At 38.4% G+C, this 27638-nt stretch overlaps 1 long non-coding RNA gene across 2 annotated transcripts in view; it reads right to left on the bottom strand.

The window, feature by feature from the left end:
• The window catches only part of LOC147601585 (uncharacterized), a 66402-nt gene that overhangs the window by 11084 nt on the left and 27680 nt on the right, over nucleotides 1-27638 (bottom strand). For both annotated transcript variants that reach the window (XR_015257791.1, XR_015257790.1), the window contains exon 2: nucleotides 771-921. This is a non-coding gene — a long non-coding RNA (uncharacterized LOC147601585). The remainder of the gene's footprint in view (nucleotides 1-770; nucleotides 922-27638) is intronic.

Raw genomic sequence — 27638 nt, 5'->3', positions numbered from 1 at the left:
TAACTGTAATTTTAAGTAGCCCAGAACACATGATAGTGTGAATCATGGTTCCTGTGGCAAACCTGTGGTAAGAAGTTGTGCCAGCAGTAGTATAACAGCTTATTAGACAGTGAACATATGCTTTTCATCCAAACATGGATATAGCAAAGGCATTTTGAAGACTGAAAGTCCGTTAATCAAAAGAATATGTTTCTGTTTGAAAAATAAAAACTCCTTCACATACTCCAAACACAAATTAGTCCACCTACAGCTTTTGGTCATTCCCATTAAACAAAGTTTTTTTTCTTCTGTAGGGAAACAGAACTAGCAGTACTCAAATGTACACCACACCAAAAATATGTTATCTCTTTAATTGCACAACTGTGTCATTAAATTAAAGAAGGTGGCCTAAAGCACTGAAATTTGCCATTCAACAGCCCATGAAAGGCTTTGAAACATTTTACAAAGAAGCATAGTATCTGACTGAAAATTTATTCAGATAGAGGTAGAAGGTCACATTCTTAGCTGGTATAAAAATGAGGTAGGTCCAATTAGATTATTCTAATTTATGATCATGAGATATTTTTCAGATAACATCCTAATTGAAGCTTGAGATACTTTTCCATTAAAGGCTTCCCTCCCGCAAGACTTACAAAGTAATATACTTCTACTTTTTTTACTTTTTTTTTTTTTTTTTTTACTTAAGAAGTAAAAGTAATAGATGCTCAATAGGCGAATCAAAAGTGGGATTTCTCACTCAAGAACATTTTCCAACCTTAACTCAGACTTACTTTCATTTCTCTACAAAAGAGTGACCGCAGGCAGCCCCTTAGCCCTCATTCAGCTTGCGTGGCTGTTGTAATCTCTGCTGGCCACCAGCAAGCAATCTTCAAATCACCAACACCAGGCAGAAGGGTGGTGAGACACGTGATGACGAATGCTCTGTTGGGATAGTGGTAGACCAAAAGCAGAGAGGAAGTTACTGACAGGTCAAGGGCAAAAAGCTATTATGTTCCCAGCTTTTATTGTCTCTATTTTCAAGTGTGGTATTAGTGGCTTCCGAAAGTCCTGACTGAAGTGGCTTACTCAATGCCAGCTAATAAGTCTGTTGCACAGACCGATCTCCTGGGTACGAGCCCACCGCCTTAATCAAGGAGCAAGCACTCTTCTTTCCGTTACCAATATTCCCTTTCTCACATGCTTCACAGGTATGCCATCATACTCAACAGTGTGCTCAACAAATTCATTTTGCCTTTTACACCACTTGCTAGTGGTGAGTGGATACGTACATGCAGGCCTGAGTAGAAGAGACAAATACCAGATCTTTCAGGATAGTCTCTTAATTGAAACTTGAGACACTTTTCCCTTAAAAGCTTCCAATATCTTTTGGAGAAACAGTATCCTTAATGATATAAACACTTATATTTCCTACCTGAAAAACTGCATTGTCTGCCCTGCCAGAAATGTTTTTATGGCAATTCCTGAGTCGCCTTTCCTGATGATACAGAAAAAAATTTGCAACTTTCTAATTAAATTGCAGTGTATCTCTTACCATAAGCGGTCAAAAATATATCACTTGCCCTACACAGGTCTACAGCAGAGTTTGATTGTGAATGGCAGCGTAGTTTTCAGCCATAGGAGTTAAGGTATAGGCAAGGATTTAAATCTGACTTCCGCATGAGGAAGGTGATTCCATCATTCAATGAATAGCAACAGGCAAACTAGTGGATGACCTCCAGTCTGATTTGTGAATTTTAGTACCAATCCCAGCTCAGAGATCTCAGGTTTTGGACCAGATTGCACTGGAGGGGTTGAAAATACCATTGTTGCATTGCTGCTTTGTGAATTGCAGATCAGTTACTTGTCCATTGTGATGTAAAGCTGGCATTTAATAGCTTTTAAAACAAAAGTATAAGTGCTAAATTCTCCACCACCTTGAACATTGCTACATGGGTCAATTTTACACTAGTGCATTATTCCTCTGAGTGGCTGATACAAGTCAAATCCAAGTGTTATGTAGAATCTCCATTTTCCAACTGAAACAACATTTTCCAACAAGAAAGTGGAATCCACAGCATGTTTTTGAGTAAAGGATTCTTTCTCAAAGGGTTATCTTCATACATTTTTAGCCATAACTGCAGCATTTAACCTTGAAGAGGAAGGAATAGCCTTGCTACTGAGATGCTATGAGGAGTGGTTTTGCTACTATTCCTGTTTAACAAAGTTCTCATGCAATGTGTTTTGTTCCAGAAGATTTTATTTTTACGCCATTCTGTATCTGTCCCTAAAAGGCCTGGGTATCCTCCAGTAATGAACTGAGCAACAAGATCCATGCGTTTTCTGCCTACCAGAATAACAGTGGTACCAAATCATGGTCTGTACAGTCTATCCAGAGAAACAGAAGCAGAGTATAGACATGTCAAAAGATGTGTGGCTTTACCAAAATCAGACAGTTTATATCAGCTGGAGGCCTGACCTGCCATCTACAGCACAGTGCAGCTGCTTTGGGAGGGATGGCAAACAGTAACAACAGTTTAAAAATCCTTGTTCCCCTGTGGTCAGAAATGGTATGCTGGAATCATACTAGGACACAACCACATTTAAACATAGCTGTGGCTGGCATGGCTTGAATTCTAATGCAGACAGTACCTAATTTAGGAAAGACGCAGGAGAAGCTGAATGTAAATGTGCATAGGGGAATATAAATGAGTGGCACCAGTGTCACTTTCACTTTGTTATTAAAAGCAGTCTTGGTGCTTTGGAAGCAAACAGGCATCAGAGAAGTGGAATTGGTTGCTGCATTTAGCACAAGGACAGAGACCCTCTAATTTTAACTCCTGGTGAATGTAGCATTTGAGCAAGATGCACTGATGGAAGCAGGGAAGGAGTCTCACCATCCTCTGAATACAGGCAGCTCCAGTTGAGATGGTATCATGTCCTAGTTTGGAGGCAGTCAGTCAGGTTTTACGCCACACCAGTTCATAGACAAAAGCCAAATTCTTCCTTAAGACAATTGTTTTTTTTTCCACTGGGAGCAAAGCTATTAAATTATTGCAGGACGCAGTATCGGTGAGGGTCACTTCTCAGCTGTAAGTTAAAGGTCATTGTCATCTACTAGAGGACAGGAGACTTTGGCAGTTGTGTGTTTCCATTGTCATGGCATCTCACACTGAAATGTTTTGTCTCCCGTGGCAAGCTGCCTGAACAATTTGGTCAGTTGTAGCCTCCTTAGCTCACCGCCTAAACCGAGGACAGGGAACCGCGCTACTGCGGCTCCGCAGGATGGAGCCGACGGTGCGTCCTGGTGCCCCAAACACCCTCCTGCCACCGCAGTGGGAGACAAGGCCAAGGCAGGGGAACGCACCACTGAGCTATCGCACTCACCGCGGAGAGGCTGATCCAGCGGGGACTGACAGATCAACAACAAGCTTAGGTGATTAAAAAGGCAGGGGTTATATCACTGTATCACCTTCACTTGCTGTGGATGTTTTCCTGTGTAGATTAACACCCTATCAGATTAACTTCTGCACAAAATAATATCATTTTCTTTTTAAATTAGGAATACATACCTCTTAGCAAAAATACACTGCTATATGCCTATGTCATTTTTAGCAGGGTGTTAATAAGTGTACAGGCTGGCCTTGTCGCTGCTTCTGGAATAAACTAAGGTTTCTTTTGTCAAAGCTTTTAATAGACTTTGGATTGGAAAAGTGCCAAGGTGGTCACAGGATCGCATGACTCAGAGGGCTACTGAGATTTAAAAGTGTTTTAAAAGTTTAAAACAATAAAAATAGCTCTACTGTGTCATTTTTAATAGATACAAATGTTTGTTACACAATTCACACCCAGAAACTCCTTCCAGTAATGAACAAAGATCATCATCATAGCTGACATTTCTGAAATGTTTGAGAAGTAAGTTCAAGGTCATGTTTGAATGCAAACATGTTACACATAGTAATTATCATGAGTTTGTTATATTTACTGGTCTGGAGTTTTCAGAGAGTCATGCATCAAGTAAAGTAATGGTCTATTATTGAGCAAAGTTTAACAGCAAGAAATGTGCTATGAATTTAAAAACTTTTTTAATGTCAGACACAGCAATTGTAATAAGAAAAGTATCTTGGTTATGAAAGATTTACGAAAGGGGAGAAGAGGGGAGAGGGAAAGGAGAGTAGAGGGAAATGTTTTTGTAAAAACCCAGGAAAACAACATTTTCCAAAAGCATACTATTTCAATCCAGCTGTGTAGCTAACAGGATGGCAACTATAGAAGTAATACAAATCTTGTTAAGCACATTAATATCTTAAAACTTCCCAAGCCAGGTGAAACTCTCTCCTGTTGGCTTCCACGCTTGTATATTTTGACCCACTGTCAGGCCGAAACTGCACAGCTGGAAAGTGCTCCTGGCCTCTCCAGGAGACCTCTGTGAGTAATGCACAGGTCTCATCTCCTGACACAGGATCCCTTTGCTGGAGGCAGTTTCAGTATTAATCAGTCTGTCGCTGTGGGCTACAACCTGCTAACAAAAACCTTGGGCTTCTTACTGATTCATTGTAGTTGTGCTACTATTTAACAGGGTTTTAATTTAAGCAACGTAATTGCCTCCATTATTTCTTTTAAGCAAAAGGGTTTTTTTGGCCAAAGATCTTTATTGATCCCATGTTCTTTCCTTACTACTTGTTTCATATTTGCACTGTGCTAAAGTTTTGGCTTGGCTTTCTTTCAAAATCCCTGGCAAAACATTACTGATTTCACAGTGGGGACAAATCCTGGAGAACTGTCCAGGAAGACACATTAATATCTGTGCTGGGGGCTGCAGACAGACCTGCAGACAAAGCGCATGGGGGTTGGGCTCAGGGCCACATTTGTTCAAGACATCTCTAGAAGCAACACAGCCACATGGACTTCATCACTTTTTTGTGATGTGGCCCTACCACACAAAGCTCCCAGGGGTGAATTTCACTCAAAAAGAGGAAATCAAGTTGAGTGCTTAACTAAAATGGCATTGCTGTGGTTATCAGAGATCAGGGAAAGGGATAAGATTCAGATATGAGGGCCTAGACCACAACAGAAGAATTAGGGATATGATTTAGCTCGCTCTACAAAATGGGGCTCAGCAGGGAAGTGCAAATACAGCAGTGGGATCCAGTATCTCCACGAAGCAATTAGACAAAATATTAATTCTCAGGAAATAATCTTGAAAGGTGAGATTCAGTAAAGCCTTTCATCACTGTTTAGACATTTTGCTTTGGCAGGCACAGGTTGCTAAGAGGGATCCTCTAGAAATCACATAAAATTATGCTAATTTCCAAATCGGGAAGAAAGATTTGCTACTCAAGACATGCAATTGATATTTGATGCAATTCACATTTTTGCACCCAATGAGTGCCCATCTAGTTAAAGGATTTATTTCTGGGTCCATACCATCTTCATTATTACCAAAGCCCTGGGAACGACCATCACAGTCATTGCAACAGCCCCAGCCTTCTTCCTGTGACAGTTTTTATTGGCAGATCTCAAGGTGCATTACAAAAGAAGTAAAGATCATTAACCTCGTCTTACAAACAGGATAAATAAGGCATAAGCGGGAAGGAGAGGGGAAGATCTCTCCTGAAGTCAGACAAGGACTCAGACACAAGCATGCACAGTTCCAGGCCAGCCATCAGCTGTGTAGGTTCCCAAGCTGACCCCTCAACTCTTCTGCTTTGGGCTTCTGGTGTTTTTCTTTTTAAGATCTATACACAGACATGCAGGACTGATAGAGAACTAGTCACTAGCTGGTGGAGTCCAGGATGGATCATCTGCATTGTCTAACTACTGTCACACGCAACTATTTTTAGTTCCCCCCAAAAAATTACTTAGGAGAAACAATTTATAGTAATGCTAGAAACATCTGTGGCTGTTTAAAGGCACTTCATTGTGCCATGCCACTCCTGAGCATAGTGACATAAATTACTGTTTTTAAAATAGAGCATTCAAGTTAGTGGTCATGACTGGCATTTGTCTCTAAAGATGCTGCAATACTTGGAGGTGTTTGGGGAAGCTTTTTTCGAGCTGTAGTTCCTAAAGCCATGGGAAAACAATAAGATCTCCATTTCATCTTTTTAAAAGAAAATTCTAGCCCTAGTTTATGAAAGAAAACTGGAAAATGTGAACTTGGGAGCCCTTAAAATAGTAATGAATTAAAAGACTCCAATACATGTCCACTTTTCCTTATTTGCTTACTTTTTTACAAGACTTCCTGTTTCAGGAAACCTTGCTCATGATTTTTGATGACTCAGGACTAGTGATTACATAGCTCCACAGAGGAGTGTTTTGCTCTGGCTTTCATATTTCTTATGGGAGACTCATGAAGGATCACTGATTTGGTAGATAAAAACATCCTGGGGACAGATTTCCTGGGGACAATACATTTAAGGTGACTGAAAGGGGTTGGGTTTGAAAGGTGCAGGCCTTTCATTAGCTTATGAAATTCTAATTAATCTATTTCTATGTCTAACTCCGGTAATAAACCTGCCAAACAGCTCTGAGAGACAAAGGGGACAGGGAGGGAGCTGGGGTACAAGGCAATGTGCTACAGGTGCATGTCTCAGCTTTGAACAGTTAGTCACAGCTTTCTCAGAGACCGAAGGCTAAAATCCAAGAGAAGATTTGAAAACTAGTGGCCTAATTGTTAATTCTTACATATAATCACCAGTACCATGCCTCTGAAAAGCTGTTTCTCTCATCCCTCACACACAGCAAGGAGCATATCAATACGCTCTGCAGAGTAGATGGATGGATAGCTTAATTCACTTTGCAAATCTATGGAAGCAACACTTTAGCACTTTGGCACAAACTGTATCTGACATTGAAAATTAGTAAAGAAAAGAAGTGGTGAAAATGTCAGGAGCGGGAGGACTTCATTTTTCTCTTGTTCAAAATGTCATCTGTTATCTGCAATCAATGCACGGAGACAACTTCCCATACCGTAATGATTTACAGTATGTTTATAGGCTCAGATAGAAGTAATCACAGGGTTAGGCAAACGTCTCTTGGTGAATTCTTCAAGTGTCAGAAGTGCTTAGTTCTGCAGTTCTCCCCTCCCAAGAATGCAGGGGAGATCAGCACAGAGAGCTATGCGATTTCTGCATCTCCATACACAAACCCATAAAATCTACAGCCTATCTGGCCTCAGCTATGTATAAACATATCCCATGGCCAGATGCCTACAACTTTTAAAAAAATGTTGCCTTTACCACTGAAGAAAAGGCAATAAATATTTTTCACTCTTTTCATATCTAAACAAATACGTATGAAAGGAAATACACTCATGGTCTTGCTGCTAGATTGAATGTTTTAAACTTTCCATTGTTTGGAATTTCCTGTTTAATGCCTTCAAAATAAAACTTCCATTACTGATTTTTTGTCCTTTCTGAATGAGAACTCATTGTCCAAATCTTTTAATTGGTACTGAGATGAATGAGTCCCAGCTTATTCATTTCCTTTGTGTCCACTAGAATTTGGGATACTGTTGGATACAATATCTCCTCTGCCCCCAGAATTCCTGTTTAATATTCCTTAGCAACAGGATCTTGGATGTTTTGCTGGCTTTTGTGGCCATACAACTCCACAGTCACTACATGCTCTTTTCCACCCAATACTCTATGTGAAGCAGGGAAGTGTTGAAACTCCTGATTTATGGATGGCAAATTAAAATAAAAACAGCTCAGCATTTAATACTTCTGAGAATTTTTTAGTCTGAGGCTCAGAGCACAGAGGTAGAGTAAGGGAGTGAGTGCCAGGGATCTCATGTCTTGGGCTATTGCCACAGTAACCTGTTTGTCCTTCCTGTCAATGAGTGAATGATGGCTTTTAATAAATAAAATTATTTCTGAATCTTGCGGCCACTCCTTGTCACATTAGCACAGTGGTTTTCCAAAGCAGTTACTCACACTGTCCCCACAGCTGCTGCTAGCAAACTCCATGTCCTGCAACAGGGAAAGGCATAGTGTTTGTCCAATGTTCAAAATTAGAGCCAGTCAAAAATGTGCAGTTGAAATATTTTTTTTTTAAAAAATAAATGTGCTATGTTCTTACAAGTGCTATTTCTTGCAGCAATTAACTTCCAGTTATTTTAATGAAAAAGCTGAAGAAAACTGGTTTTTTTTTCTTGTTTTACCCTCTGAAATCCTAGAAAACTTTCAAAAATCAAATCAATTAAAAGCTCTAAGTCGAAATCTGACATGACAGATATTCTAATCCGTTCTCTGTAGCAAGCTCTTTTCTCTCTTATGAAAGTAGTAAAGTAGTAATGAAGCACCCAAGGTGCAGTGTAGGGAACTGCCCCTTCTCTGCTCAGAGTCCACCCCGCAGTCAGCTCCTGCCAAGAAGCTGCCATCCCTTCCAGAACATCATTTTTCTTCCCTAAAGCCCAGTACATTGTCAGTGTTACAGCAGGTTAGAGCATAGGTTTAATTATTCAAGTAGCTCTATTTTACACACCCAACAGTTCCTCTCAAAATAAAACATGCTTTGGTCCTTGGCATTTCCACAGTGCTCACTTGCCATCTCAGTATTTATCTATTCCCAGCTCTGCTACTTGCCTGGAGGGTGACCTTGAACATGCACCTTCATTTGTCCATATTTATTTCTTCTGTTTTCAGGAGCTTCAGAACAAACATTATCCAAGAAAGGGACAATCTGATTTTTGTGTCTAAGAAAATCATCATGGCGAAGCAAAAACATATATTAATATTATTATGGGAAAATAATATGAGTAATAAATAGTAAGTAAGAGGCATGACCTGAGTTATAAATGGTGAAGTCCTGCCCTCTGCTTATTTTATTACTCCATGCTGCTTTTGAACAGATTCTCAAATACCCTCCCAAAATAGAACATATAAACACAACTCACAAAACTCAGAAAGGAAAAAAAAAAAGAGTATAAGCTGATGCAATACAAAAATAAGGGTTAATTCACAACTATAGATAGCATTTCAACTCTGTATGCACATCACTTAGCATATATTCACTAATAAAAACTAACTCGATGCTTTATCTATGGAAGTAGGGATGTTCCTAGAAAACATTAGTATAGTAACATTTTGGAAAACAACCCTTTAAGTAGGGGATCAGTCATTTTCCTTCTGTTACAGTAAAAGCATCAGGATTTCAAACGGATAAACACTCTGCAATTTGAGCTTGGTGAGTCATGCTCAACAAGGCAGATGCGTGCTGAGAATTAGCAGTCCATAATGCACGAGTTTTCCTAGCCTCCTTCGGCTAAATTACTAAAGACAGAAATTACTAAAGGCAGAAAATGCAAAGACTCGAGCAGCAATGTGCTCCTCTTTGTCCCAGGACACAGAGATCACTCTGGCAATGGTCAGGTGAAGAAGGCTGCAGTGAAAGAGAGGAGCCGTCCGTTCGTGGTGGTGCAAACAGGGCTCCACAGCCTCCCTGGCACAGGGACAAGGCCTTGGGGCAGCTGAGAAACTGGCTGTTAGGTCAGACTGAACACTCAGCCTGAAAATCACTGCATCTGCGAGCCCGTATTCAGGTACAGAGTTTCTATAAAGTCAATGGCTGTTATGAAAGAATATTAAACTAATGTGATTACTCGCCTGCGTAAAAGCCATATTCACCCGAAGGAGAAAAGCAGAGCTCTGCATGCAGCAGAGAAACACCCTTTTGCCCCATACAGTCTCTCCTGACTCCTTTGAAACCAGGCTTCACATTTTGCTTTACCTTTTTGTCACCTTCGTTTCGTCCTTGATCCCAAACCTTCCTCAGCTCCTATTTTTCCTGTGTCTATTAATCTGCCTCAGACACTTGCTGCAACTGTCACCTTTGTTTAAATTCTCATGTATATCACTCTCCTCTCACCTTGACTGCTGCTCTTCCATTTTCTACAACATCCCCAAACTCCAGCATACAGCATTTGTAAAATAATGCGGCTTGGCTTCTGGGATATTCAGGAAGCACAGGTCATGCTGTTCTCAAATAATTCCACATACCTCTGTACCAATTTCAAATTGCCTGTCCCACTGCACATCTATTGCCCAGTTTAGAATTTTCATCCCCTTATTGTGACCCATTTCCTTCCTCATCTGACACATTTTATTTTTTAATAGAAAGTCACTATTGTTTAGAAAATTCAGTTCCATCCAGAACAGCATTTCTGTCTATTGCTATCTCATTGAATTTTGGAGCCTTACTTGTATCTCCTGTAGTATTTATTTTGAAGTAAATGAGTTTGTCAGTGGGTCATTTGCTATTATTTTGGCCCACAGATACCTCTTAAACAGTGGAAGGAAAAATATATTTTATCTTCTTGATTTCTCTTTCCGCAATTCTGAATTTATTTTGTATAAAACTATTACAAATAATGGCTTACTCTATCAAGTGCTTTATAAAAAATATATATGAAACAGTTGATATAAAATCAAATGGCCCTGTATCTCTGCTCCTGTAAATCCCTGTGTTATCTTTGCCTAGATGATACATCTTAATCATGGGATCACAGCTGAATACTAAATATTTGTACACGTATACCCCAAGGAATTCTAAATTTCTTTTTTTCTTTTCAAATAGGCATGCTATTAATTAATACATTGCAAAATGATTAAAAGCATTTTTCAAATAATGAACAATACAGAGACAGATGAGTTAATTGATTGATTGGTGTATGAGCAGGGTCCTAACGGATTAGCATTTGCATATTAACACAGATCCAATCTCTCTCTCTTAATGAGCTGCTTGCCACATTTTGTCTTCTTTTAATCAGCAATGAGCATGATAAAACAAATAAACCCACTGGATTGCTCCCTCTCAAGGGACCAAAAGAGAAACTTTAAAAAAGGCCTTTCTCCAGCACTGATTTATATAAAGCCGCTGCACATCAGCCTAGTAAGTACATGGAGACAGTCACACTTTATCTCAAGTCACTTGTGAAAGGAGCCATTCTGAAAATCACAGAAATTTACAACTACTGCTTATAAGATGCTTGTAACATAATTTTTCCCACAATGATCTGACATTCACTACAGCTGGTTTCACTGCACAAGAAGATGGAGCGGGATGTCAGCAACCAGCTCGTTCCATCTGTGGCCTTTAGGCTGCCATCAGCTGCAGGACTGTGCACGTCCATCTGATCCAGCCATCCGCAAGGAAAGGACCTGAATCATTTTGGGTAAGTAGATGGTCATTTTCAGTCACTGGGCTCACTAAGAATAATTTCAAACCTTCAAGCATCTCCAGTACTCAAGGGCTAGATACAGGCAGCATAATGAAGACAAAAGCAGTGAATGCATCTCCCACTAGGAGCATGACCACAATAACATGTGGCAAAACTATCTTCCTTTCAAAAGCAGAGTTCAGTCTTTTTTATTCAAGCATAAACAAGGAAAAAAAAAAAAAGGAAAAAGAAAAAAAATAACAATGAAAAAAGAAAAAAAACACATTTTTTTGCTGCTTTGGTGATATACAAACCCTCAGTATTGCTGTCACCAAGAAAATCTGTCTCACTTTGGGCACAATATCATGCAACATGGCAGGACACACAGATCTCCTCCACACCGTACGTACATAGCCCTGTGTACATAGTAGTAACCATGATGTGTTACAGCCAAGTTAACTGGCAATCTGAGGGGCTTCTGGGACACAAGTCAATATCACAATGTGCAACCACACTGTGCCATCTAAGAAAGTTTTTGAAGTCAGCTCAGAGATCCAGAATACATCACTGGTTTGAGCCATGTGGACATGCCCTTTGAGTTCTTGGCCAAGAGCCTTGATTAGAGTCAATTGGCATAGCTGTGTTACAGTCATTTCCCTGTTTACAAAGGCTGAGGAACTGGTCCATTATGTATTTTGGCCATGAAGTATAGCTCTGCCTTCTGCTCAGCCGGCTGGCTGTGAAGATGACAGTCGCCCAGTTTTGAACTTGGCATTTGGGGTCAAGCTGGGTGACACTGCAAAGCCTCCATGCTTGGGCAAGTTTCCAAAGTTTCCAGGAAATTCGTGTGACCTCCTGCTACCTGAGATTCCATTGGATTGTTTCATTTTACTCCAATGGCTACTGGGGTCAACGTTTACTGTGGGTGCACGGAAAGACCTGACCAGATCCTACGCCAGCCAGCACATTATTCGTGAAGGGGGACACCAGCACCCAGGCGTTGGATGGGAAGCTGCGATGAGCCTGCAGCTCAGAGGAGATATGCTGTCTTCAGGGTAAATTGCCATACAGTGAACTAGCTGCAGATTTTGAATTTCTGTATTCAGCCGTGAAGAAACTCTGCTGCTGTTTTGATTGACATAGTTCATAAAAAACCTTTAGAAAAATGGGTTCATTTATGGATCCTATACCGAATGGTTTTAAGCCCCTATTTGAGCAACAAAGATAATTAATCCACTTAGGGAGGTTTTTTTTTTACTGAAATAGATTGTTTCAAATGGGTTGTTCTAAACAAACTGTAAGCTTATCTGTGTTTAATACAGAATGTGAGACTGACCCTTCACTGTACGAATGTTTTTTTAGATTCCATCAACCTGTGTACTCATTTCAATTCTGAAAGAAACGGGAAGAAAAATCTCAAAAAACCTCTAATTATTATTCTAATAATGTTTACACTATAAATTATAATTACAAGTTGTGCATTCGTGATTAATGGACACCATCATGAATTTTTGGAAATCGGTGCTGAAGTATTTTGTTACTGTAATACTGTCTGTTAATATCTGTCACTTTCTTCATGAAAAAAAAATATTCCAGGCATGTGTAGCTCTCTATCTATCACCTGTCTATCTGGGCATGATAAATGTAACAAAAAACCCCAAAGCATTAACATTGATATAAGTTTTCCATTGGCTTCTATCAAACAAGAAATAAACTCAGTGCAGGGGCCTGGCCAAGGTTTCTACTCATAATAACTACTTTAAGTCTTTTTTTTTTTCAAAGTTACTACAATATAGAAAGAAATATAAACAGATCTGATCTCACTGAAATGCCACATATATCCAATATAAAAATTAAAAACAAAAGCAGGAAAACTATACTCTACAAACTTCTTTGCTTTCATTTTCTATTCTGCGTAACGAGCTGCTCAAACAATTGGGACCTTTAAGATTTTGATAAAATCTTGTTTTCCAGAATTCTGCAGAGCTGAAAAAGGGATAAAAACCACAGCCAGCATTTGCATACTTTTCCATTCCTCTCTCTATTTATTTGACCTGCTTTAATATTAAATATTTCTGACCACACAGTTAGCCAGAAAAACAAAAAGAGGAAACACTACTCCAGCTTGGTTTGCTAAGGTGTTAAGAAGGCTGGTGGATAAATTCCCACAGTGTGTGATGTATCCGCGATCAGCCGCTTCACAGACCCTTCTCTCCCCCCCGCCTCCCCCATGCCTGTACTGTATCTGTGCATAATCAGGCCTTAATGGGGCGAACAGAAACCTTTCTATAACACTGTCTTATCTCAATATCCTTTGTTCATGCCAAGCAGCAGCTTATGAATGTCAGCTGCTTTTCTCTACCTCTGTCTCAAAAAGCTCATGTTTTTCAGCTCCAAGGGGACAAACCTATCATTCCCAAACAATTGAAGAGATCTGTATCTCAACATAAACAAACAAACGCTGTCCGTAGGGAACGTGGAAAATGTTTTTCTCTAGAGCAGCAGTTCCCGCACATGCCCCCAGTTCCCTAGGGCCCTGCAGCAGCTTCTGCAGTGGTCCACCCCGGAGCCAATTTTAGATGGTGGGAAAGCACATCTTGGGGCTGCAGGGAGCGAGCACGTGGTAGCAAGGGCTACTGGTCCTCCCGGGGCACCCTCTTTCTGTGCCTGCTAGGAGGTGTCTGGGGCTGGGACAGATAATGAGGAGAGGGGAAGAAAAAGCTAACCCTCAAAGCAGCGGGAATCCCGGGGTGTGCCAGACCTCCTCAGACTGCCCTAAAGGAGCTGGGCATGTGGAGAGGAACAGTGGTCAGCTGGAGGGGTAGGTTTGGAGTTGGTGGATAGAGTATCCATGAGCAGCAGGAGAGGTATGCAAATTGATGGGAGTTAACTGTTCATCTTCCAAAACGTAAATGGCAAAGTATTTTTGAAATGCAGTCTATGAACATCACCTTTACATTAATGTCTGATCACACTCCCTCCCACCCTTAAACCCTTCCTCCAGTCAGCTTCCTGTCATTATTGTGAACTCACAACCTAATTCTTTGCCTTCCTACTTGACAAATCTTGTTTCTCATGGTGTCTTTTTCCTCCTGACAGTGTTTTCTGTTCCACAAAGAGGATCAAAACCATGCCTTGGTCCACAGTTCCCAGAATGATAGAAAATATCAAGTTGGAAGGGACTCATATGGATCATCGAGTCCAACTCCCTGCTCCTCACAGGACAATTGTTTCTACGTCTTTTCCCCACTGAGGTTTAAATGATGCTACTCCCTGTTGTATGGCCCATGAGACACAAGAAGGGGTGTATACTGTTTTGCCAGTGTGATTCCTCTCCAGTGGCAATTACATTTCAGTTGCATTCTGCATATAAAGAAATTCAGAACAACAAACTATGTGGGCAAAACTAAACAAAGTTTATCTGAGTTAAATTTTACATTCACTCAGAGGTAGTCTAGGCCAGAAAGTACTAAACACTTAGGAAACTTCTGACAAACAAATTTAATGCAAATGTATGGGCTTATATCTTATCCTCTAATTAGACACCTAATTACACCTCCAGGCCATTGGGTCACGTTTTCTGCCATTTCTTTTCTCCGTGAAGTGTCCAGGACATTTGTGATAGACAGTGGGCCTGAACCTTTTGAGTAAGAAATTGTTTTTCCAGCCTATTCACTGAGAACAAGACAGAGCCGTAAACAACATAATCATGCAATATCCAGTAGCAGCACTGCAGATAGTAAATATGAAGTATTAAACAAGACTCAGAAATTGGTGACACAATTGTCATCAAACAGTTCTTGCAGGGAAGATTCACAGCTGGTGTAACTGCAATGATTCATGCAGTGATATGCTGGCTGAAACGATCTGGAAATGTATCCTGCCAGTCTGATAGCCTTTACTTTTGAGGGGATATTTTGCTGTTCTTTTATGTACCTCATTAGAGCGTATGCTATCTGACTTGCACCCTCCACGTCATGGCATTATCGTACTGTCAGTTCCTGAGACAGAGACTCATCATCTCAAAATGCTCATCGGTTCAAAACTCTGCTGCTTTGGATGAAATAAAGTAAATTACAAGCAACACGAATGAACGTCATAAGAGAAGCCGGCCTTTTTTTCCTCTGCTGATGGTTATATTCTGATAGGTAATATGTCAGGAATAATTAGACAGTTTGGCTTATTTCCCACCATTTTTTTTCCCCAATAAAATACAAGGCAGTTTGTAAGAAAGAGACATTTCAGACAGGACTATTTCACCAAGATGCATGAGGCAGAGAGGACTCCTATAATGCTGAATGCAGCTCTAAATGTAAACATTGTTTACATTTGAATGTGAATGCTCACAGAAGTGAAATATCAGAGAGGTGTGATTTGGCTCCTGTGGATCTCCTGAACTCTCTGTGACTGGCATTTCTCCCTGGGGTAATTTATAAACTAATATTCCCTGTTGTGAGAGCATTGGCAGGCTTGAGGAAAGAACAGCTCCAGTTTTCACTCTAACATGGCTGGCTCACATCCAGAAATTGCAGAAAGAATTTGACATAAAAATAAGATGAAAGGGAAGTTCTTACATATATAGTTTTAATGATACTGTGCAAAAAAAGACACAGGTATATAAAGACACCACACAGCTAAATAAAGATGCATAATATGGATTAGCAAGGTGGAATTTTTTAGATTACAAGCAAATATAACCTGCAGATTGTACAAAAAAAAAAGGTATAAAGAAAAGTCTATAAATGAGAAGAACAGCTTGCTATACCACAACATTAAGTGGACATTGGGAACTGCACAGATTCCCTTCTTAAATACTGGAAATTCTGATCTAGGTCAAAGGTTTCACAAGCCACATGAATCAACAGATATAGTAGGTTTGAAGACGTACACTGAACCTCTTTGGAACTTCTTAAAATAGAGTAACTGCTGAAACAAGATACAGTAGCGTTGCTGGCTGCCTAGACACCGTTCTATTTTAATAAGTGTCATGGATGCTTTGGGGCATATCAAAAATAAATGGCAGTAAGTAGGTAGGAAGCCAAGCCTCTGTGACTTCCAGCAGAATTGCAATGCAAATAAACTCCAGTTAAGTCTTTCACAACCTCTCCACGGTTATCTCTACACCATTGTTTCCAGTCAACAATTTATAAAATTGGATGTGCTGATTATCCTTGTCTGGACAACAGACTCCAGCTGTTAATGCTTTATATGAAGTCAGACTTTGACAAGTGATTAACAGACTAACCTATCTAATTCCACCTTTACGAAGGTGCTGCAGTAAGTTTGCTTTAAAAGGTTTAGTTTTCTTCTATTGGTTTTACCCTTGTGTAGTTCCACTGACTTCAGTGAAGCTGAATACCATGTATTCTGGTACACATGAGAAAATTAGGACCGAGATATTTAAACTGTAGGCAAAAAGATCCTTCCAAAATCCTGAGCAGGCTAGGTTTCAAAATAAATCCTCATGAATGAGTGGAAAAAAAGATAACATATCAGGCATTGTCCCTGTCTTCTGCCCTTCCACCCTTGTCTCATTGCCTCACATAAAAAAAAAAAAAATTAAAAAATTATTCAGTATTTCAAATAACACAACAATATTTAGCCTTTTATATTCAAGGAGTAGACTTGGTTGCCAAATTGTATCTATGAATAACTAGCATATTCCTTTTATTTTAATTCTATGATTTTTTTTCTTAAATTATCTACATAATGGACAATCAATAAATACTTTACACATTACACCAACTGCTTAAAACTCTTAGTGTACGTATAAGTGCATGTGAAAGAGACTTTGTACAAGAAGAATGCAGTAAGCGTACCATAGAAAAAGTATACTCAAGAGGAAATCTTTAGATAATAGTAAGATGAGATAAAGACATTCAAAACCCCTTGTATGTTCACACTAACATTGATTTGGTTTTATTCAGGAGATTGTGAATTGATGACACTCTGGAGAAGAGTTAAACACGTGGACAGAACTTCTCTGAGGAACATTTTGTTTCCAGCTATGTACATGAAAGGTATTTTATGAGAAGAAAGTTGCTGCAGTCACAGCCTAGGAAAGCAAACTTACTAATTAACTGCAGTCTGCACCGCTTGCACTCAGCTACGTGCGCTGGCTGACAACACTGCATTCAGTGCTGGTTTGCAAACAAATTTAAATATTCAGTGCACAGCTTCTGGGAAAGAGGCCATCTTTCTTCATGCTGTAGCTTTGGGATGTAACATTTATTAGTGACTTACGCCTTTTTCTACTGGCTTTGTGATGTCAGGAGAGTTAGCAGCATTTTGAATCCTTGAAGTGTATTGCCCATAGGAATGGGGAAGGGAAAGAACTACCGTGAGGGATGTAGCAGAGGGAGGAATGTGAAGAGATGCCCGTGCAATGTTGATTGGCGATAAAGATATCTGGAAAACAAATTCTGTTTTGTGGCAAACACAAAGGTTTTTAAATCTCTTTACACTGTGTCGGAATGAAAATTATTTCTATTTTAAAAGTTCATAGAAAAAAAAACCAGTAAAGACTATCCCCACTCTAAGTATCTAATAATCAGCCCCAATGTCTTTCAATCTTCTCTCTGCCTCTTCTACCACTTGGCCATTCCTTTTCCACCAGGCTCAAAACCTTGACCTTCTGCTGATCCCATTCCCTTTCCCTGTCCTTTTTCCTCTCCTCCAAAATAAATGATGCCTTAAGTTTTGTGCACCTTTCAAGGTGAGGAAGAGCTGCATTTAATCTGAAAGGGAAATGTTGAAAGCTTTTGTTGAACTGTTGGTTGTGAACTCTTGGAGATGACTGCTGTTAGATTTATGCTGCATACTGCATCAAGGGTTCATGAGCAAAAGGGTCCTTCTTTGTGCACATAAATGTATTTTTTCCCCTCCTAAAACACTGCTCTTCAAGTAATTTCCTTCTCAACTTGTAAAGCACTTAGAATAGTGACTCCAACTTGACAGAAAGCATTAAATACTTATATGTGAAAGCAAAGAAAGAAAGAATAAACCTAGGTTAGTCAGAGTAAGTCTGAAGTATACACACTTCTTTAGAAATTTGATCTTATTACTGGATGAACAGTGTTCATCCCCAGGGTCTGCTATATCTTAAATCTATAGAAAATGAACAGAAATAATTTATAGACTCATAGCCTCTTTACTGGTTAAGATCAAGTTTCCAGAAATTTTCCATGTCTGACTTAAAGTCATCAATTTGCAGCTTCTACTTCATCAAATTCATTGTGATTCCTCTTATGTGTGTGCCTTCTCCTGCAAGCATGCTCCAGTTGGTTTATACTAGCCATGGCTGAATTCATGCTTTCTAATAAAATTTGTGAAGGAGTATACTATGATGCTACAAGGTACTTGAAGTGATAAATGAAGTGATCCTTACAGCGTATAAACTTCAATATGATGCGTTGTGTGTCTATAAATGTTAGGTTCAATTATATGCTCTTCTAGGCCATGGAGACCGTTTCTGCTTTTTAATGTCTAATATAATTTGACTCTAATTTCCTCTACAGAAAAGATTAAACTGGAGGCACCTCCTACCTCCACCTCTTACACCTCTTAGAAGCATTTGATGTACGAGTTAATTTATTCCATCTCATAATTAATCATTTTCTCTCTCATTGTAAAAACGTACAATGTCATTTACAGTGCCTGTGTTCATCTTACAATCAATATAGTAAGTGACATCTCCTGTAACTAAGTAGAAATATTACATAAAACAATTAAGATGTGCATATAACAGAAGTGAGAAGTGAAACAGAACCAATTTGCTGTGAACGTGCTAGTGTCCACCCAGATTTTAATTTTCTGTAATCCACACTTGAAGCTGAACAAGGCAAAGAAATACACATAATTGGCATCACTGGCAATTTGGGAATTTTGGGTACCCACCTTGAATTAACTTTAAAAAGCTACATGATTTTCAGGATCAGAGTTTCAGTAAAAATCACTACTGTTAGACCACATCGTTATTTATGCTACCCATGTACTTATAGCACAAAGAGGAGTTTCATGATGCTATTTTTGCTCTGTCATGGTCGTTATGGATTTCAGGACAACCATCATCCTTATATATTCTCTTTAGAACAATGTTAACAAAGATGAAAGATAGCTAAGAAGCACAGGAACTACTCTATGAAGATCTTTGATTGGAAAGTACTATCAAAATTTTAATCTTAAAAAAAAAGAATATTAAAATAAAAAAAAAAGACGTGAAAGAACAGAAACATATTTGATGATAGGGTCACTGATGCTGAAAAATGCTGCAATGAAAAGATCTAATAATCAATGGGGTTTATTCTGATGAATTAAAAAAAAACCCAAAAAAACAAATAAAGATCTGATGTCTCTTTTACCTCCTTTTTCCTTTTTTTAACACAGATTGAAGAAATCTCTCAAATGCAGTCTATTGAACTAGTAATATACTACACAAAACTACCAAGAGATAATACTTTGAATGTCCATTCCACACCTTTTAAAGGATATTAGGCAGATATATACAAGAACTGGAACTCTCATACTAGGTTAGAACAACAGATAAAAAAAGACTGTGGCTCTTTCTAAGCATTAATGCTGTTTTCTATAAAACAACTGCGATATAACTTGTCATTTCTGTCAGATATCATCTGCTTTTGTACAGCAGCACTAGTCTCATTGAGGTTAGGTTGAGCCCTGGAGCACAAGGTTTAACGGCCATTTCAATAGGTATTATTGCATTGCATGTATACCTTTTGTTATAACTCCAGGTACTACTGATATCCATGGGAATATTCATTCTCACGGGGAATCTTCATCAGTCTCATTTCCTCTGAGAATGAACTCTATTACCTAATCACACACTATAGAAAAAAAAGTGTTTCCTCGTAATGGTTTCTAGCTTGCCTTTTATTTTCCGTATTTTTATACTATTTATCAGAGAAAAGGGACATTCTCATACTTCCATTTAAAGAGCAGTCAGTGTTTCGCATAGTTTTGATACACTTGGTCTTACTCCTCTCCTTTCTAACTCAACCTATTTCATGTTTTCAAACTCTCCTCTTGAAAGTTTTTTCTTGTATGTGATCACTGTCATCATCTCTCTCTGAACACATTCTAATATATGATACACAAATTCAAGTCTTGATTCTGCAAAATCCTTAACACTGCTTGTGACCCACCAGATACTTAATTCAAAGCATACAAGTATTCCCTCTGGTCTCAGTGGGACTTTTTGTGTAATTAAATAAATGTTCAAGATGTTGCTAGTTGATGTTGCGGGATACATGTTTATGCCTACAACCAAAAAAAAAACACATGCAGTTTTATTAGCCACCCTAGAAGGACAATCTGCATAGCTATTGATTTCAGCCATGTACTCACATGCTTAAAAATAAGCCCACAGTTAAGCCTTTGCTTTTTCAGATTAATGCCAATCTGCATATGTTTGCTCCCAGAAGACCACACACTTACTACAGGACCACACTATGACAACAATCTGCACAGAAAAAAAAGGTGATCTTGGGGGAAAAAAAAAAAAGTAAAAAAAAAAAGAAAAAAATAAAAAGCAAACTGAATTATGAAACAAAATTACAGCTAAAAACAATGACAATAAATACTTTTAACCACAGGCAATAAAATATCGCATCATTAATAAAGCTAAGTGGAGAAAAATTTTGCTTGTCACTTTCATTTATAACTTAAATTTTATACTTTAGCCTTACACGTTAGCTCAGTGCATTACACATCTCTCAGGCAATTCCCCTCTGGCCCCAGCAATCATGAGTTACTGTTGGTTCAGAAAGTGGTGAACTGGGTAAATGGAAACTGATTTTCAAGGATGAAATAATGGCCTAATTCAAGACTGTAGCAGTTTTAAAGGAAAGACAGTTGAGACAGAGAAATAGCAAGGAATTGATGATATGGAGGTTAAAACTGCAAGTCCTCATGGATGTGGGAGATAAACCTGAGAGGAGCTTACATAGCCTACTTAAGCTATTGTGAGATTAATCATTCATGAGTTTGCATGTGCCACCCATAATGGATCCAAATAGTGCTGCTCTTGACCTTCCCAGTGATCCAAACATCAAACCCATTTCATGTCCTAGCTTGTAGAGGCCTTTCAAGAGACTCACCAAATTCAAAGAAAGGGCTGAAAAATTAGGTAAAAGGAGCTCTTCATTCTACCACTTGGTTCTAAGAACAGCCAGGAAGAAACAGCAGCAAATTATCTCACAGTTAGTTATGCAGTGTAAGGGGCTGGTGTATCGGTGACTTTAGTGAAGAAGCACCTCAGTAACAACACATTTGGCTTTCTTTAATAGAGGTAAATTAGAATAATCCCATTTATGGCTGCAAACAAGAGTTATGTCTGTTTGGGATCTTGTGCAATACATTCTTGATACATCTTCAGTTCAAGCATCAAGTCTGGGGAGATTCATTGGGTAGGGACCCAGCATAACAAGTCCTTCACACATGAACTAAATTTTTGAGGGAGAGGAAAGAAATAGCTGAAGACAAAATTCCTGGCATTACCAGCTTCAAGAAGAAGCAAAAACTCACCTGCAGGCCTCAAAGGAACAGAGATCAATGGATGCAAAGGGGACTAATAGGCTAAATGTTACGATTCCCTTAAGAGCTCACGTCTGTCCATTACAGAAACTAATCATTACTACCAACTCTTGTCCTTTCAGCCATTTTAAAGAACATGGCATGTCTGCTAGAGCCAGACATTAGTTTTGGCTTTATGGTATGAGGGACTGTGCAGTGAAATAGATCTTTTATTATTTTACTGCACTTATTTTCTTGTTCTATGCTTTTATGTGAGGGCACCTTATGGACACTCTGTTGTAACCTGCAGAGTCGTTTATGGTTTATTCCTCTAATATGTTTCATATTGAAGTTGAGAACTCTGTTGCAGTAGACAAAATTCAATCTAAGAAAGTGAGCAGCCTAGAAATAAAAGAGAAAAGAAAAATAGCAGTAGGAAATTCAGCTGCAGCCTAAAGACATTGGTAAGATTCTGAGAAGTCTTAGATTTACCACCCAAGGGAGTAAATTGAAATGTTGCTCATGACTTGGGCTTCAGTGCTGGCACCCTGTTATGTCCATTTCATTTATCCAGTAATAAAACAATCTTCACAAAACTTTTCCAAAGCAAAACTTGGAATTCACAAATTCATTGATTAAACTAGTACTATTAATAGTAACTCTTTATTTGAAATTTTTGTACATACACACATACGTTCAACAGCAACTACAATTGTTTCCAGATTCCTAGTGATTCCCAGTATTATTACTGGTATCTGGTTCCAAATTCTTAAGTTTAAGCCCTAACTAAATCACATGGGCATTCCTTGGATCAGGAAAGATTGATACTGGCAGGTTGCAGATCAAAAGGAAAGATTTATTATAAAGATTAAAAAAAATGTACATCTCACCAGTATCATCTGAACCTGTCCAGATTATAAGAATCTTGTGTTAGATCTGGTGTTAAAAATTACTGTTCGCTACATCAACTAATTGAGCTCATTTTTTGCCATTAAACTTTTCTCTATAAATAGCATTAAAAAGTGTTTCTTATAACCTAAATATAGAATATGTCTTTTCTTTGCCTATTACATCCCATCTTTATGTACTGCCAGGCTGTAAGGAATTAATCCATCACATTACGTAACTGGATACTGAAGCTCATTCTTCTACTGTAAAATGTGCACGTATTTAATCTTAAACCTAGTCTTAAATCCTTTAAATAAATATTTACATGTACTTCTGTATTTTATCTAGAGGGAGCTAAGCCTTAATTTTATAGATAGGAATCTGACTATACAAAACCAAATAATTCAGTTACTGCAATATACTTTCCCATAGGGTTTAATCGGAGATTACCATTGACTTCAATGTGTACATATCAAACCATTAGAAAGGCGCATGAAAATTAGATAGCTGAGTCACTTAAATCTGAATTTGATTGAATCTGAATTTCTTTAAACAAAACTTTTTCCATTGAAACCACATGATTTGGAACACATTTATATAGCAACATATCCATCGGTAGATTTCATATCATTAAAACCTGTTTGCACTGGAATTTTGTGATCTGTATGTTTAGTCACTGCTAATGGGGCTCAACTTTATGTCTTTTGTCTAGTGAATAATTTGTCAGATACAAAAGCTTCCTTCTAACTTTGCACTTTATTGATTCTTACTGAATTATAGGAGAACTACGATTCTGCACTCTGAAAAGAAAATGTGTCCCTATTTTCTTATTTTTCTCATTATTACTTGCGATCAGTTGTAACTGCGTAGGCTCCTTCTTACTGAAGAAAGAGACCTGAGCTACACAAGGTGACCAATTTAGAGCAATCTTGAAAATGAGTGCTCCAGACTCCTTGCAGTTCTTTAATCCTCTTGATACAATGCACTGTGATAGAAACTAGCATTTTTGAAACTAGTATTTTTGATAGCATTATTGTACCAGAAAGCAACTCAGTGGCTGTCTCAGCCACTGGTGAATGACTGGCTGAGATGTCCTTTTTGGTAGTCACTGATTTATGGATCAAGCTGTCGCTGTTGAGCTGTGGTGATGCTCTTGTGCTTACTTCCAACAAACACATTCCTGAATAATCTTTGCTATAATTATAGACAAGCTGCTGAAGGCAAGAACCAAATGAGACAATCACAAGGAGGGAAAAAAAAAACAAGGGAAGGAAAGAGAAATAACCACTTACTATGAAGGTTATCTACTGAATAATCCCCATAGAGCATTGTTTTGGTGTTGAGTCCATTCAATATACCTGTAAATTTTAACATGGAAAAATGCTTTTGAAAACTGAGCAAAATACGTAGTTTTCAAATTATTTGTGATAGTAGGCTCCTCCAGTGTCTGATCCAGTGGGACCTCAATTTCATCTGGATTTTCCAAGGGCAATAACATCATCTTAGTTCATCTTACTCTGTCTTATTTTCGGTGTATTTTTGTCTGCCTGTCAAATTATTAATGTTTTCAAATTATTATTCCAACTCATCTTTTCTGTTTTCAAAAAAAAAATTTCTTATGAGTCCCTACTTCTTTATTCTTCTACCAGCAAATGCCTGCTTATCATCTCACATAACACAGAGGTCTCAAAAAGCTTTCCTGAGATGGAGAATTACCTGCATCATGACTTACATAATTTTCACTGGATCCTGTCTCTCTTCACTGTCCCAGCACCCATGTGAGCATTTTGCACCAGTTGTGCAAAGTATATATTGTCCTTTCTTCCTCACTGGCCAGCAGTATGGAACAGCCAAATGGCCTAAATAATTTGCAAATTAGTATCACATTAGTATCAATACTTGCAGATTGTTCTCATCATCTCTGTGATTTCTATGTACTTTTCTGGATAAGACTCATTAGACTTTTACAATTCAGGATGAAGAGTCCAGTTTCCCAGGCTTAATGGAGTCAATGGACATCTAGTAAGCATAGTCAGTGGAGCACAGGATGCCACATCTCTTTTCCTTAATTAAACATCTAAAATATGTTAGAGGTAGAACACCCTAAAAAATGCCTCTGCCTCTCCATTGACTTTAAAGGGAACTCACCCAACCAACCAGTTGCAGACATTTATGATGCAGACTTCTAAATTATGTGATGTGTATCCCCCCCCTTAACGGCCGCGTTCTTGTTTTCATCAGAAGTCAGCAATGAAAAGAGCTAATATCACAATGCAAATAAGAAATGATAAAACTCTCAAATCAAAGTTTTAGGCTGTGAAACAATCTTCTCAGGAAAGTGGTGGAAAACTATTTGTAACATCAGAGGCTAACCAGAGCAAAGATACATAAAATATGTTTCTGTGATTAAAAATATTTACTGCTTCCCAAGAAGCAGTTTCTTGCTACAGTCTAAACAAAAATGACCAAACTAGTCTAAACCCACAAATCTCCTATAAATAAGTATGTTCCAAGTTTCTATTCCATATCTTCACGTCACCATAAGACTGTTATACTGACTTAGCAACTGTAGTGAAATAGGGAAACAAAATAACAGAAACTGAAACTACAGTACCAAAGACTGGCTCTATTTTTTTTCTATTTATTTGAGATGGAAGCTTTTATTTAACAGGAAATAATTACGTTTAATTGTCAGGCACAAAGAGTATTTTCTATTGCAGATGTCCTTAAATATGAACACTATTAAGATGAGTCTTCTGTCTTTCAGGAATCTTATGTGAAAAATTGTTTGTTTCAATAAATGTACAGTGATTTTTGTGGTTGAAAGCCCTTCAGATTCCTCAGGACATCTCTCTGCTTTGGATCCTAAAAGAAAAAAGGTCTTAAACAGGCAAAATGCTAAATGAAGAAACCAATGCAGAAGCTATCATTAGTTTTAAAGCACATATTTTTAAAAAATATAAATTATTTCCCTCCACATATTAAAAGGAAACATTAATACATGTTTTACTTCATGTATTTTCTTGGAAAAGTTTATTCCCATTCCCAAAAGACTACTAATAGTGGTGGTCATCTCACTACAGTGAAAATAGTTAAGCAATATGCAGAAGTAATATGTTCTCATTTATAGTAGTACTGAGCTAGTAATCACTCCAGTAGTCCAGTAATATTCCAGGATTAGTTATTCCTGACAATCTTTTACTCAAGCTTGAGTTAAAGCAAGTTGAAGCAGTGCTTTTTTATTTGTGCAATTAAACAAGCACTCAACTACTCCAGCTGAAAAAGTTGTGATTGAAGTTTTTTTTGTCTTTTGGGCTCAAAATCACTCGACACCATTTCAGCAATGGATTTGATACACTCTTATAGCACTGCAAAAAGAACTAATAATCTTGTCCAGTTCTGCAGCAAGGAAGCCATAAAGTTACAGCTTGAAATTTAACAGTTAAGTGACAACAGAGGTAAAGGTCATCTATGTGCAACCAAAACAAACAAAGACCGAGTTACCATCTAGAAATTATACTCCTTGAAGAGGATAAAAATGTGTGGGTTAAGAGATCAGTAGAACATCTTTTAGACACTACTACACTCACCTTTGAAACACTTGTAGTGATGGAGCAGCTGAGAGATGTCTCACAAACACACACACAAAAAATATTAGAGACAAGGAAGGTGAAATGCAAAACAAAGTAACAGAAGAGAAGCAATTACTGAAACCTCAGCGAGAAACACAATAAAACTCAATATTCACCCAAAGGAATTTCTTCTCAGTAAGTTTTTCAGCTCACATAAGAGTTTGTCTTTGTATGTATGAATCTATTTTTCCATAGATTCATAGAAATTACAGCAGGTAATCTGAAGAGGAAAATTCTAGGTGATCATTCTCAGTTACAGAAATTAAAAGATTAAGCACCTTCACTCACTGACTGTGTTGTCTTATGTTCCTGTGCAGCAGAGTGGCACATCCTTAGCAAACAGTACGGTCACTATCCACTTCCCCTTTCTGAGAGCCCAACTTTGCTACTTGGCTCTTAATCAATTACTAACGGTTAGGCTAAAAAGCACAGTGGTGTCTCCAACAAAGACAAAATGGTTCAAGATACAGACCAAAATATTCACATGGTAGAGATGATGGGTCTGGTTTCATTTATTCCATGGGCCAAGGCATACAGACTCATATTCCCCGAGGTAGTCCCTGCACTGGCAGCACAACTGTGGCATGCTCAAAAGCAGTACAGTATGGCACTGTACCTGAGCAAAGCCCTGTCAAGAGTAGAAAGGAAGAATATAAATATTTTATGACAACATTAGGAGTCTATTATCTGGCCAAAGCGTGTAAAAAAGCATTCATGAAAATAAGAACCAGGACCAATGTCTCTTACTAGTTACATGCAAAGTGCTACTAAACCTCTCCAAAATAAAGACAGAGATTTTTAATGACATCTATTGTGTTTTATTCCCTTTGATTTAACTAATAACCAAGAGACTCCTACCAAAATGCTCAAGCACCCTAATGCACTATTAGCAATACAATTAAATCACAGCAGCGTTAAACATCTCATCAAGAGCTCAGCCAACCTACAAAATTACTTTTCTACTATTTCATTCCCTAGAAAGCTTCCACTCAGTTCCTGTCCATCTAATTTCCTTAGCCATCTTAGAGAGTCCCTGAGAAATGGTAATGGAGCCGTGGAGGACTGAAGGCATTGACAGAAACCCAGTACAGTCTGTTAAAGGCATTTGTCAATGCAGATACATGAAGAAGCGCAGAGCTACACAGCTTTTCAGGCAAGTCAGATAAAGGAGTAATAACAGACTCTGCAGCTGTGTAAAGCAACTACAGTCCTGTACTTTGACTTTCTCTGGATAAAGCAAAGTCCAGCTCACTACATACAATTTGCTATTTCCTTCCCAACGCCTTTCTTAAGAACAACAGGCAAAAAAATACTACCTCTGAATCATACATATCAGAGAAGGAGATTACTTCCCTCCTGGAGAGTCAGGACAGAAAAAACAGAACCATGAGTCATAGTTCTTCTTCCAGTCTGTGGCTGAGGTCTCTCACTGCTGGCCCAAAGCAAAGTCC

The sequence above is a fragment of the Chlamydotis macqueenii genome, chromosome 2, assembly GCF_036417535.1.
Source record: "Chlamydotis macqueenii isolate bChlMac1 chromosome 2, bChlMac1.mat, whole genome shotgun sequence".
In the NCBI taxonomy this organism is placed as follows: domain Eukaryota; kingdom Metazoa; phylum Chordata; class Aves; order Otidiformes; family Otididae; genus Chlamydotis; species Chlamydotis macqueenii.
Note: the sequence above shows the minus strand (reverse complement) of the source record. Positions and strands in the feature narration are given on the sequence as shown.